The sequence below is a fragment of the Phoenix dactylifera genome, chromosome 4 (assembly GCF_009389715.1).
Source record: "Phoenix dactylifera cultivar Barhee BC4 chromosome 4, palm_55x_up_171113_PBpolish2nd_filt_p, whole genome shotgun sequence".
Classification (NCBI taxonomy): domain Eukaryota; kingdom Viridiplantae; phylum Streptophyta; class Magnoliopsida; order Arecales; family Arecaceae; genus Phoenix; species Phoenix dactylifera.
Genome location: NC_052395.1, coordinates 13941816 through 13957248, shown reverse-complemented (window position 1 = coordinate 13957248; position 15433 = coordinate 13941816). Strand labels below are relative to the sequence as shown.

Genomic DNA, 15433 nt, shown 5'->3' with positions numbered 1-15433 from the left:
CCCAGGATGTCGATCCCCCATTGGGCAAACGGCCAGGGGGCGATGATGGAGGTCAGCAGGGCCGAAGGTCGGCGCTGGATATTAGCGTTCCGTTGACATCGGTCGCACCTGCGGACGAAATCTGTTGCATCCCTCTGGAGTGTGGGCCAGTAATATCCTTGCCGCAGGATCTTATGGGCCAGTGCCCGACCCCCCAGGTGATTTCCGCAGATTCCCTCATGGACCTCTCGGAGAGCGTAGTCCGCCTCGGAGGGGCGGAGGCATCTGAGCAGGGGAGAAGTAAATGATCGACGATAAAGTCTATTCTCGTACAAGACATACCGGGGGGCTTGGCGCTTGATTCGGCGAGCTTCTGTCTCGTCATAAGGTAGGGTCCCGTCTTGGAGATAGCAAACGAACCCGTCGATCCAGCTTGGCTCGGAGTCGATGCACATGGCGGGCTCAGGTTCCTCCGTGCTGGGGACCTGAAGATATTCGAGCGTTGTTCCCTTGGGAAGCTCGCTCATGCGGGAGGTTGCCAATTTGGACAGCTGGTCTGCCCTGAGGTTTTCCGCTCTGGGAATGTACTGAATACTGAAGGAGTTCAGGGCAGACGTGAGTTCCCACACCTTTTGGAGATACTTTTGCATGGATGGCTCTTTAGCTTCAAAGTCTCCTTGGATCTGGTTCATTACCAGCTGGGAGTCGCTGAAGGCTTTTAGGTCCTCCACTTTCAGTTCTTTCGCCAGCTTGAGCCCGGCGATGAGAGCCTCGTATTCAGCCTCGTTGTTCGAGGCTGGAAATTCGAGGTGCAAGGCTTGCTTGGCCACCACTCCATCTGGACTGGTGAGGATGAGCCCGGCTCCGCTACCCCCCGAGGTTGAAGACCCGTCCGAGTGTAGGACCCATGGTGGCCTCGGTGCTTCCTCCGTGGATACGGGAGGCAACTCGGGGTCGTCCGGCAGGGTACATTCCACGATGAAGTCGGCGAGTATCTGAGCTTTGATGGCCGGCCTGGGCCGATATTCGAGGTCAAATTCCCCGAGCTCGACCGCCCATTTGGCGATCCTCCCCGCACGATCCGACCTTTGCAATATTTGCTTCATAGGCTGGTCGGTCAGTATAGCTATTGTGTGGGCTTGGAAGTAAGGCCTGAGTCTCCGAGCCGAGGTGATGAGAGCGAAGATGGTCTTCTCAAGTTTAGAATATCGAGTCTCAGCATCCCTGAGAACCCGGCTGGTGTAATAGACCGGCTTTTGGAGCTTGTCCTCTTCTCGGATGAGGACTGAGCTCACTGCAGCTGGGGAGACGGCCAGGTATAAATAAAGGACCTCGCCCTTCTGGGGCTTGGTGAGCAGCGGGGGAGAGGCCAGAAGGCTCCGGAGCTCTTCAAAGGCTCGCTGGCATTCTTCTGACCATCGAAAGTCTTTCGGCCGCTTGAGGCTCTTGAAGAAAGGGAGGCAGCGCTCGGCTGACCGGGAGACGAACCTTCCCAAGGCGGCAACCCGCCCTGCAAGCCGCTGCACCTCCTTAACTGTTCTCGGAGGTGCCATTTCTTGCAGCGCTTGGATTTTCTCGGGGTTGGCTTCAATTCCACGTTGGGTGACTATGAAACCCAGGAATTTGCCCGAGGTGACTCCGAACGCGCACTTCGCCGGATTGAGCTTCATTCGGTATCTCCTGAGCTTGGAGAATGTCTCGTTGAGGTCAGCTACATGGTGCTCCACCGCTCGGCTTTTCACCAGCATGTCGTCCACGTAGACTTCCATATTTCGGCCAATCTGATCTTTGAAAATTTGGCTGACCAGCCTCTGATAGGTGGCTCCAGCATTCTTCAGGCCGAAGGGCATCACCTTGTAGCAGTAGGTGCCCTTGTCGGTGATGAAGGCCGTCTTTTCCTCGTCTTCCGGCGCCATTCGGATTTGATTATACCCTGAAAAGGCGTCCATAAAAGTTAGCAGTTGGTGTCCTGAGGTGGAGTCGACGAGCTGGTCGATGCTCGGGAGGGGGAAGCTGTTTTTCGGGCAGGCCTTGTTCAGGTCGGTGTAGTCCATGCACATGCGCCATTTCTCATTGGCCTTTTTTACGAGGACTATGTTGGCGAGCCAGTCCAGGTAGGAGACCTCCCGGATGAAGCCGGCTCCGAGGAGTTTGTCCACCTCCTCGGCCGCAGCCCGTTGTCGTTCTGGGGCGGAGCCCCTTTTCTTCTGCTTCACAGGTCTGCTAGTTGGCTTCACCTGGAGCCAATGGACCATGACCTCAGGGTCAATTCCTAGCACGTCCGCGGGCGACCAGGCGAAGACGTCAGCGTTGTCCCGCAGGAAGCTGACGAGGTGGTTCCTCTCGCAGGCGCCAAGGCCGGAGCCGACCTGCACAGTTAGCTCAGGAAAATTTTCTCGTAGTGGAACTTGAACAAGAAGCTCACCGGGCTCCACTTGCTTCTTCCAAGGGGTGTCCCTCGCTTCGAGGGTTTCTATGGGTAATGAGGGGCCCGTTGGCTGAATCGTTGCCCCGTTGGTTGCTTTACTCCGTGGGCCGCCATGTAGCATTGCTTGGCAACCAGCTGGTCTCCACGGACCTCGCCTACTCCTTGGCCGGTGGGGAACCGCATGAGCAGATGGCGGGTTGAAACTACGGCTCGAAGGGCGTTTAGCCCTGGGCGCCCAAGGATGGCGTTGTAGACCGAGGGCAGACGGACCACCAAGAAGTCCGTCCTCACAGTGCTCTCCCGGGGAGCGATGCCAACTGTGACAAGGAAGCTAGCCTCACCTTCAACTGGGACTGAATCCCCAGTGAACCTAACCAGTGGGGCATTAATTCTCCGGAGATGTCCTTCTGGCAACCCCATTTTTTGGTAGGCATGATAATACAAAACGTTGGCTGAACTTCCATTGTCAACTAGGACACGCTTTACATCAAACCTATTTACAATCATAGAGATGACCACAGCATCATCATGAGGGGTCTTGACCCCTTCTAAGTCCTCGTCCGAGAACGAGATGACTTCATCAGTGCGTGGGCGCTTCGGGGGTGCTCCCTGGGCGGCCGTTCCCGCCGAGGCCCTCCCAATCATGTTGATGGTGCCGGCAATGGGTCTGTTGTCGTCCGGATTCTCGGACGGTATGGTATTCTCCGCCGGCCTCCTTTCCTCATGTCGGTTCCTCACGAACCGGTTGAGTACTCCCCGACGGATGAGTGCTTCTATCTCGTCCCGGAGCTGGAAGCAGTCCTCCGTGTCATGCCCACGGTCTCGATGGAAGCGACAGTACTTCCTGGGATTACGGGGAACTCCCATGTCTCGCATGGGAGGCGGGGGTCGAAAGAAGTCCCGACCCTCGATCTCCATCAGGATCTCGGCCCGGGGAGCATTGACAGGTGTGTAGTTCTTGTACCTCCCTGGGTACGTCCGAGGCCGTGGCGGGGACCTCGGTCGAGGAGGGGTCCTCCGCTGAGGCCGTTCCTGCTGCCGTGGTGGGCTCCTCAACCGGGGGAGATTCTTCTCTCGGCAGGGCGATTGGCTCCTTTGTCGGCCGCGTTCCTCGTGGTGCTTTTTCTGCTTCTTTGAGGCGGGCTCAATCGCTCCCCGCCTGGAGGCAACCGCTTCCTCGGCCTTGGCATACTTCCGGGCTCGGGCCAGCATCTCGGTGAAGTCGGCCGGAAAGCTCTTCTCGATGGAGAAGAGGAATCGGTAAGAGCGAGCCCCAGTCTTCAGAGCCGACATGGCTATTGACTGGTCCAGCTCGCGGACTTCCCACGTGGCGGCAGTGAAGCGGTCCAAGTACTCCTTGAGAGATTCCCCTCCTTCTGTTTGATGTCCAAGAGGGAATCCGACGTCCGTCGTTGGCGCCGGCTGGCAGCAAAATTGGTGGCGAACTGCCTGCCGAGTTGCTCAAAAGAGGATACCGTGTTCGGCTTCAGTCCAGAAAACCAAAGCCGAGCGGTCCCTCGGAGGGTTGCTGGGAAGGCCTTACAAAGTATGGCCTCCAAGGACCCTTGTAGGGCCATGAGGGCCCGATAGCTCTCCAAGTGGTCGAGAGGGTCGGTGATTCCGCTGTAGGGCTCCACCTGAGGCATTTTGAACCTCGCGGGAACCGGCTCGTCCTCGATCTGGCGGGAGAAGGGGGACTTGGTAGTGAACTCAAAGTCTTCCTCTTGCCTCGCCTTCTTGCTGTGGAGCGCCGCAATCTGGCGCTCCAGATGCTCAACCTTTCGGTCGAGCTCCCCCGCCCACGGAATTGTTGCCGTGATCTGCGCCGGTTCGCGGTGGTCTGGGGCTGACTCAGCCTCAGAAAGTTGGGGTCTCCTGTCGAAATCTTCCCCCAGTGGCTCCCTCCGGGGAGAAGTCCGTTCTTCGTTGTTGGCTCTGGAGGAGCCATGCAGATTTTGGCTTGGGAAGACCGGGCCGTTGGGGGGACACTCCGGCGGGACCTGAGTCCGCGGGGGGAGCGTTGGTAAAGCTTCCTCGCGTCGTAGGCCCTGAACGGCGGCGACCAGGGCCTGGACTTGCTGTACCAAGGCATTGAACTGTTCCGGCTGGACCTGAGGAACTGGGTCAGCCGGAGTTGGAGAATTCTGGACGGAGCGTCCAGGACTTTGCGGGGGACGCCGGGAGATGTTGGAGGCTCCCTTGCTTCTCAACTTCATGATCGCTACTCGGGCCCTTCCTCTAGTGCCAACTGTTGCTGGAAATTGGACCCGGGGGCAATCTTCGGTTGAGGGAGAGGGAGCAGCGGGTCACCACGGCGGGGCGGCGACCAGTCGGCGGGCGGCGTCCTCCGTTTGGGGTGGTCGGAGAGAGGGATCAGCAGGTTCTTATGGCGGGGCAGCGATCCGTCGGTGGGCGGCGTCCTCCGTCTGGGGTGCCTGCAGACAAGCCGGTGGCCGGGTTTTCCGGCGCCGGCCCTACCCGGCCGCCGGCCCTCCGATGCTCAAGTCAGAAGGGGGGCCAAGTGTGTAAGGAGGAGAAGAACAGTGTTTGTAGGGTGCGTAATTTTTCCAAAAAACCCCCCCACCTGAGGGGCCAAGGTTCCCTTTTATAGGCGGGGGTCGGTTTACCTATGATGTAACGGGGCGAGGCCGTAGTACGGCTCGGCATGTTGTTCAGGTCGGCGCACGATCAGGTGAATCATTGCGTTGATGTCGGCGGTGAGGTCGTCGTACGACCTGGGCTTGCACGCTATCAGACGAATTATTGCATTGGTGTCGGAGGTATGGCCGAGATCAGAGACTTATCATGGTTGACTAGACTCTGCTGGGCTAACTTGCCGTGGAGAGCTGAGAGTCCGTAGATGACAGGAGCCATGCGCATTAAATGTGGAGTAAGCCGGAGATCCGCATTAATTGTGGAGTAAGCCGGAGATCCGTATTAATTGTTGAGTGAACTGGAGGTTTACAGTAGCCATGCGCAATAAATGCCGGGGGGGGGGGGGGCGTCAGAGTATGGTCCTCGGCCGGACCTCAGAGGGGCATGGCCGTAGTAGGTGGCTGATAAGGGTAGACTTTGAACATCAGGGTTTTCCTAGGTCGGAGGTCTCGAGGTCGGATGTCTTGAGGTCGGGCGTTCCGAGGTCGGACGCCGACTTCGGCTGTCCAGGGTCGGCGATTGTGCGGCTTCTCGGGGGCATTCGTGTCATTGGGGGGGAAAAGTCTTATTCCCCCAAATATGCATGCAAGAAGAAAATCATGAGGTACGAAATACAAAATACAACGCAAACAGGGGAGGCTCAGAATAAAACATTGTCACATAGGTGCACTGGTTGCACCATAAGTGTCGTGCCAATCTGCACCCAACCGATGCTGGCATGTCATCATAGTCAAACTCTAGGGTTGCAATGGTTGCCCAAAGGCTATCCAAGTTACAACCCAAACCTAAGTAGAGCGTTAAAAAAAAATTTCATGCTCAGAGTGATCGACATAAATTTCATATATGCTATAGTATAACATTAGACACCATAACAATAAAAAAAAATAGTGCATTCATCAAAATCACCGTGGCATCAAGTCGATTGCCATAATAAATTGCTTTTTTTATTTTTATGCTAAGGCGGGTGGATTATACCAGACGAGTACGGATGCACCCAATAAAATCGAAAAACAAAATAACTCGGAGTGTCGGGGGCAACTCTCCATCTCCAGCCCACAGGGTACTACCGGAGTGACTGGCTATATAAGCAGCCACCCAGTCTGCAACCCCATTAGCTTCACAGAAAACATGCTTGGCCTAAAAGGCTCCTCCATTCCTCACCATTGCCCAGATATCTCGAAGCAAAGGGTGGGCGCAACCATTACCCCTTGGCCCTTCCGGATCCAACTCATGACTGTGGCCGAGTCCCCCTCCAAGACGATGGAACTGGCCCGTAAAACGCACCAAGAGGACGAAGGTCCGCCCAAGCGGCCCTCGGCTCTGCACCCGGAACCAATATGTCGAAGAGCTGACTGCCCCCTGCAGCTACGACCCTAGCAGACGGATCCCGAATAATAAAATCCGCGCCGCCCCTCGTACCTCTGTCCAAGATAGACCCATCGAAGTTGACTTTGAGAAAACTTAGGGGTGAGGCTCTCAGGTGAAAAACACCATACGGGATGCTGCCGAAGCAGAATGGGAATCCCAGATGTCCTGAGCTATCAAGGTCCCTTCGATAGGTATGATGTGACGGAGCTCCACCGTCTGCACATGGAAACTCTCCACCACAAGTCTCGGCGACATACTGCGTTCACTAAAGGTTTGAGCTTTCCTAGCTAGCCAAATCTGGTAGGACATGCAAATCGTTCGAGCCGCCTCCTGGCAAAGCAGTGGGGACTCCAAACATCGGCACATAGTCTGTAAAAACTGGTCCCTCCGGCCCCAAACCTCCTGCAAGATCCCTGCCACTCACTAAGTCGCCCTAGCCCATGTGCACTGAAACAAGGCATGGTCCACCGTCTCGTCCACACCACAATTTCCACATACCAAAGAAATCTTCAGTCCTCGACTACTAAGTACTGCTCTTGTCGGAAGACGGTCCCAGACCATCTTTCAGAGGAACAGTGCTATCCTCGGGTGGTGTCCCAAGCGCCAGATCCACGCACAGTCTGGCCCAGGCTCATACTGCCGCCAGAGAATGCGGGAGAGGTCTTCCACCCTGACACTAGTCCTGGTAGAGGTGCTCCAAACCCACACATTTGGACCTACGCACCCAAATAACAGGGGAGATCGGACCCTCTCCGCTAGATGCCCTTGAAAAGCTGAACCAACCTAGTCTCGTCCCATGCAGCCCCCCCGGGGATAAGGAGATCACAAATATGTAGGCCCTCTGCAACCTCGATACTAACCATAGTCGGCCAATGCCGCAAGGGGAGGGCATCTACCCATAGGTCCCCAGCCACATTAATACTACGCCCATCACCTATCAGCCATCTAGTGCGGACCAACGCAATAAGTAGGTACCTTGCAATCTCTCGCCACAGGAAGGAGCATCTCCTCTCTCGAGCCAGTGCCTCAGAGCCCACCCGCCTATAGTGGGCTGCTATGGTCCGACTCTAGATCCCCTACGGCTCCAAAAGGAATTGGACTGCATGCCGAGCAATGAGCACCTTCCGTTTCTCCAGAAGAGACAGAACTCCAAGGCCACCCTCACTGACTGGGAGGCAGATGCTCTCCCATGCCACCAAGTGCACCCGCTGACCGCCTCCATGCAAGCTCCATAAGAAGCCTTGAAGTAGCCACTCAATCTTCAGTAGCACTTTTCTCGGTACCACCATGTTTGCCATGAGATAGATGGGCATAGAGCCAAGTACGAATTTGATCAGCGTCAATCTACCCATCATAGATAGAGACGTTGCCTGCCATCCCTCCAGCCTACTCTTGACCCGTTGCACTAGCCCACACTACAGTAAAAGGGAGAAACGCCGACGATTAATTGCCGACGCTATGGAAAAGCGTCGGTAAATTCTTCTCCCGCGCTAGATTTTACCGACGCTTTTAATGAGCGTGGGTAAAATGAGGGATTAGACGACGCTTTTAAGCGTCGTCGTAGCCAAACGACGCTTTAAAGCATGGTTGTTGATGGGTAAAACGACGCTTATAAGCGTCGCCGAAGGCACCTTAAGGCCCACCGTCCCGCAGACTTGCCCTAGCTACTCCCGAGCCCCCTCTTTCTCCTCCTCTCCGGTGCTAAAGCCACCGAACCCAGCGGCCTTCGTCTTCCTCCTCTCGGCGTTTCCCTTCCTCTAGGATTCACAAGCAGCGATCTCAAACCCTTAACCCCCTTCTTTCTCTCTCCCCTCTTTCCCCGATCCCTTTTTGTCATGGCTCTCGTACAGCCATCGCCGCCGCAGATGGAGGTAGCGGCGCGACCGAATCCCGGTGAGCACCTCCAAACGTTCTCCACTTCGATCTGGTGGTTCGATTCTTGTTTTTCTCCTTCCTATCGGCTGTTTCTGATCTCTTCTTCTTTGCTCCGTTTCTTTGTTTACAGAGCTCACTCGTTTTTTTTTTCTGCTTTCTTCAACTTGTAATTGTGTGGTTATTTCCTCTATTATCTGGATATCTGCTTGTATTTTTATTCCCCCTAGAAGTTTCTGTTCGTACGTTGTTCAATGCGCTCAAGATATCTGGCATTTGAAAAATATGTGATAAATGTGTGGTTCTTGTGATTTTGATGAAGTGTTGTTGATGAGAAGTTATCGTGGAAGTGAGCACTGCTGTTTATCGAGTTTAACGCTGCACGATTTGATGACGAACTGAGTGTGAGCGTTCTTTTTTCTTTTGTTCGATGAGGTGGTAGTCGCGTGGTTGTGACCTCTATTATTTGTTTTTTCTTGAGTATGGATGACAATTTTTTAAATAAAGGCATTTTGTGCTTCCCGGTAGTAGTAGAGCTATGTGATCTTTTCACAAGATTGTTTGAAGATTGCCTAGACGTTGTCAAGTGGAACTTTGTCTTAATGAATTCTTGATTGCCTATGAATTTTAAGTTGCTTTACTTCTTCCCTCCTTTTCTCCTGAAAATGTGTCTCTATCATCAGGTTTTCTTCCTTATTCTTCTCTCCTTGTATATCTGCTGTTGCAGTTGTGAAATAATGTATGTTGTATATTTAAATTGGATACTTTGATTTGAGTCTCAGTTGTGCGATTTGGTGCACCCCTTGCCGGTTTGCCAAGGGCAAGGCCACTTTCTTGGGGGGCAGCAGGGTGGACACCCCTACTCCGGGCTTGGACTCGGAGGTTTTTGAGCACTCTCTTTTTCAAGTACGAGGCTTTTTCCGGCCCTAATTTTCAAAGTGAAAGAAAGGCACTTCGTAAAGTCATGTTCATTGCAGGTTTCCACTGCATGCATGTTTGCATGAAATTACAGAAAAATTGGAAAAAGGCGACCCTTTTTTGCCGACGCTATCCACAAGCGTCGGGAAAAAATACCCCCGTCGTCACATATCCTCACGCTTCAAAGAAGCGTCGGTGGCTACATGTGTATAAAGCATTTATGTTGTCCCACCTACACATGTGAAAATTTATGTGTATAAATTGGATATATATACATGTGTATGCATGCATTTATGTTCATAACTCACATGGATGCTCTCAGATAAGCATATAGAGGTGCCATGGATCAGGAAATCACCATATATTGAAAGGTATGCTTAACTGTTCATGTTGATATGATTTTGTCTTGTACAACTCTATTCAGATGAAAATTGAGATTGCTCAAAAATTCAGCCGGTGTCCATCTAATTGTATATAATCATTCCTTTTGTTCTCCCAAAGTTTATTCTGCTTATTAGGTTTATCCCAAGTTTAGAAGCACATATAAATGTATCTAATATCATCTATCATGGAAGAAGCCAATGGTATATAATTATGTTTGGATGAATTTACTTGGTGTTAATTGTCTCTATCTGTATTAGTTCCTTTTTGACAGCCAATCCTTCCCATTAGGAAACAAGATGGAAATCTTGAACTCTTGATTGAATCTTGGGTGAAAATATTTTGAATTTTAATCTCGTTTATAATTTAGATAGTCTGCTAATTAATTATTTAGTTGTGGATTCTGTTGAATAGAAGCTACTGCTGACTTGTTATTCTTCTGCTCAGATTGGTAGATGAGCTTGTTCTTTTGTGCAAAGAATCTGCAGTAAGAAAGAGCCGTGAAGTTATCCGCAATCACATTTTACAATTACTGTTGTTGATTCAGAAGTAAGAAAAAAATGCCCTATTTATTAATTGTTTCATTTTACAAAGCATTTCTTTATACATTTGCTTTATACACATGTGAAAATTTACTTGGGTTCTCATGCTCCAAGTAAATTTCTTGGGTTCTCCTGCTCCAATATACATTTATGACATGACACAAGAAAAGAATATGATATGGCACAAGAAGCCCACTTGTGCCTTTCCCTTCAAAGCAACTGCATTTAATGATAGGAATACACACATACAAATATATATACATACAATATATATATATTGTATGTATATGTGTGTGTATATGTACACATATATTCATAGACATGCATGCATACATAAACACGTACTTTTCATGAGTAAAAAAAAAAAAACCAATATAGCCCATTCACTGGATGTACAGATATATGAATGCTATTTATCAGAGTTATATATGTAGTCTTTTTGGGGGATGAACTATATGTTGTCATCTGCATGAGTGTGGATGAAGCAATGAGCTATATTGGCAGACTGGATAAACTATATGTTCGGTATCTTATAAAAATTTAGCACATAGATCAATCATACATTAGGGTGGAGGGGTAAAAAAACAATTCGCAGAAACCTAATTAACTTTTAAGCAAAATTGGCTTAAATAATTTATAAAGTCATTGTTACGCATTCCACATCCCCCCGAGACACTTTTAAACTCCCACAAAACTCAAACCCAGCATTGATGTTCTTTGTAACGAGCAGAAATATCAATGGTCCTGGGTTCTTAAAAGATAAATTCATAAAAGAAAAAAAAAACACTTGACAGGAAGTATACATCATATGCTAATGCCATCACCAAAGCATGAAGTAACAGAGGACGCTTGGTTAATTTATTAATTTATTTTTTTTAGGAGGTACTCTTTGTCATTTGCTGTCTAATGTTTTTAAGGGAATGCAATGAAATATAGATGATAAGGCTCTAAAGATCAATATAACTGAAAGAAGTACAAGGAATGCAACTTCAATGAAAGCAGATACAGATATGATGCTCCATTTCAAGGGATAGCTATAAATTTGTTTTTTCATCTCAAGCTCGACAAGTATTTTTTGTGCAAGACTCAAAAGATAAAAATTGGTCTCTTGTTATTAAGACGAAACCTAGGGACTTGTATGATATGGGAAAAAGGTTGCAAGAGGAGGACGATGATACTTATACTCAGTGTTTGCCTTATAATATTGTGCCAACTGATGAAGTAAATGCGCCAAGGAGTTTGATTAGGATGGATGTTGAATGAGAATGTAGTTTCATAATGGTAAGTAAAATTTATCATTTAACCAAGTATTATATTCTCTTTTATTAGCCCTTTATTTAGTATAAATTTATTATTTAACCAAATATTGATTCTTTTTTGTGCATTCCAGGTAACAATATGCCTCGAGGGAGACGATTTAGAGATGTGGAGTTCCAGCATTCTCAAGTGGGATCTACTTCTGAGCAGTCCCTGCAGTCCCAGCAGCCATGTGAGCACCAACAGCACGAGTCAGGATCTCAGCACGAGCCTCCTGCTGATTGTCCGGAGGATGAGCTCCGGATCCAGGGTAATTCGATTTAAAGTTCATATTTTATGTTCATATTTGTCTTCAACTTTTTAAGACTTTTTAATTTTAATAGATGGACAAGGGACGGTGAGGACGAGACGGGGACCCACTCAAGCAAAGGATGTGTGGAAGCTTCCTCCGGGTGAGAAGATCATCATCCGATGCAACGAATTGGGGCAGCCCATCAATAGAGCTGGAAGTCTACTATCTAGCTTTTTAGGATCGGTTGCATGCAAGGGTCAGCTGTGTCCACTCAACTATACGAAGTGGAATGACATGCTTCCTTCGTATAAGGTTGAGCTTCTTAGACTTATAGAGGTAATGAATTGAATTTATTCTTTTTAATTCGACACCTCCTGTATATTAATTTGCTTAGTATCATAATTTTATTTTAGATGTTTAATATTATTATAACATTCTGAATCTTGTTGTAGGGTAAGTTTGTACTCCCTCCAGAGAGCCATGATTGGGTGCTAAAGTCCCTCAATCGCAAATGGAAAGAATATAAAGCAAAATTGAAGACGGACTTCAAGCGCGAAGGTATGATAGAGGAGGAGGTTGTTCGTGTGACTCCTCCTGATGTATACCCTCAGCAGTGGAGGGAGCTTGTTCATTACTGGTTTTCTGAAAGAGGACAGGTCACGTATATTGTTTCAATATTTTATATTATATTTATTATTAATATAGATTGCGAATATATACATTAAATCATATTATACTGTGTGCTTTTATTTTGGCAGACATATTCTAATATTGGCAGAGCTGCACGAGCATCTCAAGCAGTTCCTCATACTTCAGGCTCGAAGAGTTATGCAAGACGTAGAAATGAATTTGTAAGTTCTTTTGAAACTATTTGATATTTTACTAACATATAGCACGTATCATGATATATAGTTTGCCAATATACTTTCCGTATGTGTAGATGGTAGAGCATGGAAGGGAGCCTGGTGAGGTAGAGTTTTATAAGATGACCCACACTCACCGAGATGGCAGCTTTGTCCGGGACGAGTCGAGAGATATAGTTGTATGTATTCATTTTTTATTTGTTCAGAATTTTCTTATTAATTTTACTTCTTTTAAAATATTAATATGATTGTTTTTTTTCTTGAGAGAGATATAGGAAAGAGCTACAACTCTTATTTCAGAGCGCGTCGGGAAATGCAAGCCTTTAACGATGCTTTTAAGCGTCGGCCTAAACCGTAGTAACCAACCCTTCTCCCCGGAGTCAGATAGAATAAACGACGCTTAAAAGCGTCGGGAAAAGCTAGAATTTAACGACGCTTTTAAGCGTCGGAGTATATTAAAAGGAACGACGCTTAAAAGCGTCGGCATAGACCAACGACGCTTTTTAAACGCGTCGGGTTAAACCCGACCCACGCCCACCTGCCCGACGTCTGAGCCACGCTTTGCGAAGCGTGGGCTTGGAATTCGCCGACGCTTATAAGCGTCGGTAGAGATAAAAAAAAGCGTCGGGAGTTATTCCTTCTTTTGTAGTGCCAGTGCACTCAGATACCCGCAGTCTCCTACTTGTGATCGGGATACCCTCATGATAAATTGCTTAAACACCCCATGAGATTCATGAATGCTGGCTTGGTTTTATAAGACCATGATATCAAGCAAATCATCATATAGAAGAGGGTAATAAGGAAGAGACGTAGTTGGGTTGAAATTAAGCAACAGCAGTTAGGGAACGGCAAGGTTAGAAGCCAGAAAAGGCTACAGCCACCACCAAGCACCGTTCGATCTAAAGATTATGATGAGCCCCTATCTATACTCACAGCCGAGACTTAAAGCATATTTCCACCACCAATCATTCGTAGGTGAGGTAGTAAGGGAAGATTTCTTGCCAATGACGGTGGGAAGGGAACCAGCTACAAAGATTCCAGCAAGCAAGCATTGGCGAGCATCAAAAAAAAAAAACCAATGCAAAGCCTCGACAACCAACATAACCAGCAGCATTATGCAGGTCACGGCAAATCGGCTAGGATGAAACAGACTACAAGACACCGCTAGGATCAACGGTAGAGAAGAGGGAGAGGAGGGCCATGGTAAAAGAGGACCAGCTAACGGAGCGGCGGATTGGGTGGCCTCGTACATGGTCAATCACTCCGGAGGCACCTTGTGGGTTGGGAAGGGGAAGCTATCTAGTGCGCTCCGGGATATATTATTTTTTGATCATTTTGGTTGTCTCCATACTAAAATTGTATGAATCATCCGCCATAGCAAAAAAAAAAAAAAAGGACCACGCAAATGATCCTAGCTATAGTAAAATGTGGAAGGGGAGTTAACCATCTAGTGGCGTTTTCAGAATGAAAATAGGGGGTGGGAAACTTAATCAACTGGTTAAAATTACTTCACTCTCCCATCCTAGAAATAACTTTAACCATGGTTAGTCTAGTAAAGTGCGTTGACTAGCTCAATTTAACTAGCCAACGAGCAAGCCTGCTTGGCTAGTTAAATAGATAACTAACTCTTGTTTAGGATTTAACCAAAGAACTGTTGGAATATTTCAAAATTCCAAGTCTACCCTTTTTTTGTCTTTTATCTTTTGTCTAGTATACTTTCTTTAGTCCCACATTGGAAAGAGATAAAACTCAAAAGGTCTTTATATAGTATTCAACCTTTTAACTTGGTGAAACAAAGAAAGTAAGTAGCTCGCTCGCACACGAGCCCAATGGTGGTCTAAGGCAAAATTGGCGAATTCGATTCGGAAACATTTAATCGGGCGCGTTGCACTCGATCATCACGCGTAGGGGGGACCCCCCTGCGGGAGGTGGGCTTTTTGCCGTTTAAAAATAAGTAACTTGGTGAAGCAAAAAAAGTAAGTAGCGCACGAGCCCAATGGAAGTCCAAGGCAAAATTGGCAAATCCGATTCGGAAACGTTTAACCGGACGCGTCGCGCTCGATCATCACGCGCAGGGAACCCCCCTGCAGGAGGTGGGCTTGAGTCTGGCTTCTTTTTGCCGTTTAATTTTTTGAATTTAAATTTTATAACTATTTTGTTTTGTCTCTCGGTAAAACGTCTCTTCCTTTCTTTTTAAACCCCATCAGATCCGAGTATTAAGATAAGCAAATCTTATCTTCCTCTCTATATTTTTTGTGTTCCCGAGAGTCTCTCTCAGTTTTCTTTCTGTGTTCTCGAGAGGATACTCTCTCTGTCTTATCTTCCTGAGCGGTTCTGACTGTTCGATAGAGTCACTGCATCTGCGAGTGTATGCTTGGAGTGATCCAGTTGTTGTATCCTGGAGGATAGGCCGCCATTACCTACTACACCGAGATTCATTCTCCGAGGAGCATGATCTATTCTTAAGGACGGTGAAATCATGCCTCAACTGATAAGTTCTTCCTTCTTTCCATCTATTATTATTTTTAACAAGGACCATATGCAGCATTAGAGTACAAGGTACAAAATTTACCCCTCCCCACATTTGTATAGCTCCCATGATTCCTGGCAGTGAATAAGAAAAAAGTTTAGACCATCTTTCCTGGATTTAGTTTGATATACATAATATAGCACTTTTTTTCTTTTTCCTTTCGCGGTATTTGCTGGGGGAGAGAAACTTTAAATAACTTATCTATTTATGAAAACCAGCCTATTAATTTTCTATATACTAATGTTTATTAGAGAATTTGATTTGGATTTGAACCCAATTATATCTTATCCAAATTCCTTATAAATCTAGGGGGCATTCAATATGGGGTGATAATCCGAAGATCAAAGA

The 15433-nt window shown here is 48.0% G+C and overlaps 1 long non-coding RNA gene across 3 annotated transcripts; it reads left to right on the top strand.

Annotated features, from left to right (window-relative positions):
- The first annotated feature begins 8071 nt into the window (after positions 1-8071).
- LOC120110497 lies at positions 8072-11605 on the top strand. 3 transcript variants are annotated; one of them, XR_005511517.1, is made up of 4 exons: positions 8072-8323; positions 9085-10150; positions 11080-11424; positions 11534-11605. It is a non-coding gene; the product is annotated as an uncharacterized LOC120110497 (long non-coding RNA). The 3 variants fall into 3 exon arrangements; XR_005511518.1 differs by lacking the exon at positions 11080-11424 and having other exon boundaries at positions 9085-9591; positions 10049-10150; positions 11534-11598; XR_005511516.1 differs by lacking the exon at positions 11080-11424 and having other exon boundaries at positions 11534-11598.
- The last annotated feature ends 3828 nt before the right edge of the window (positions 11606-15433 follow it).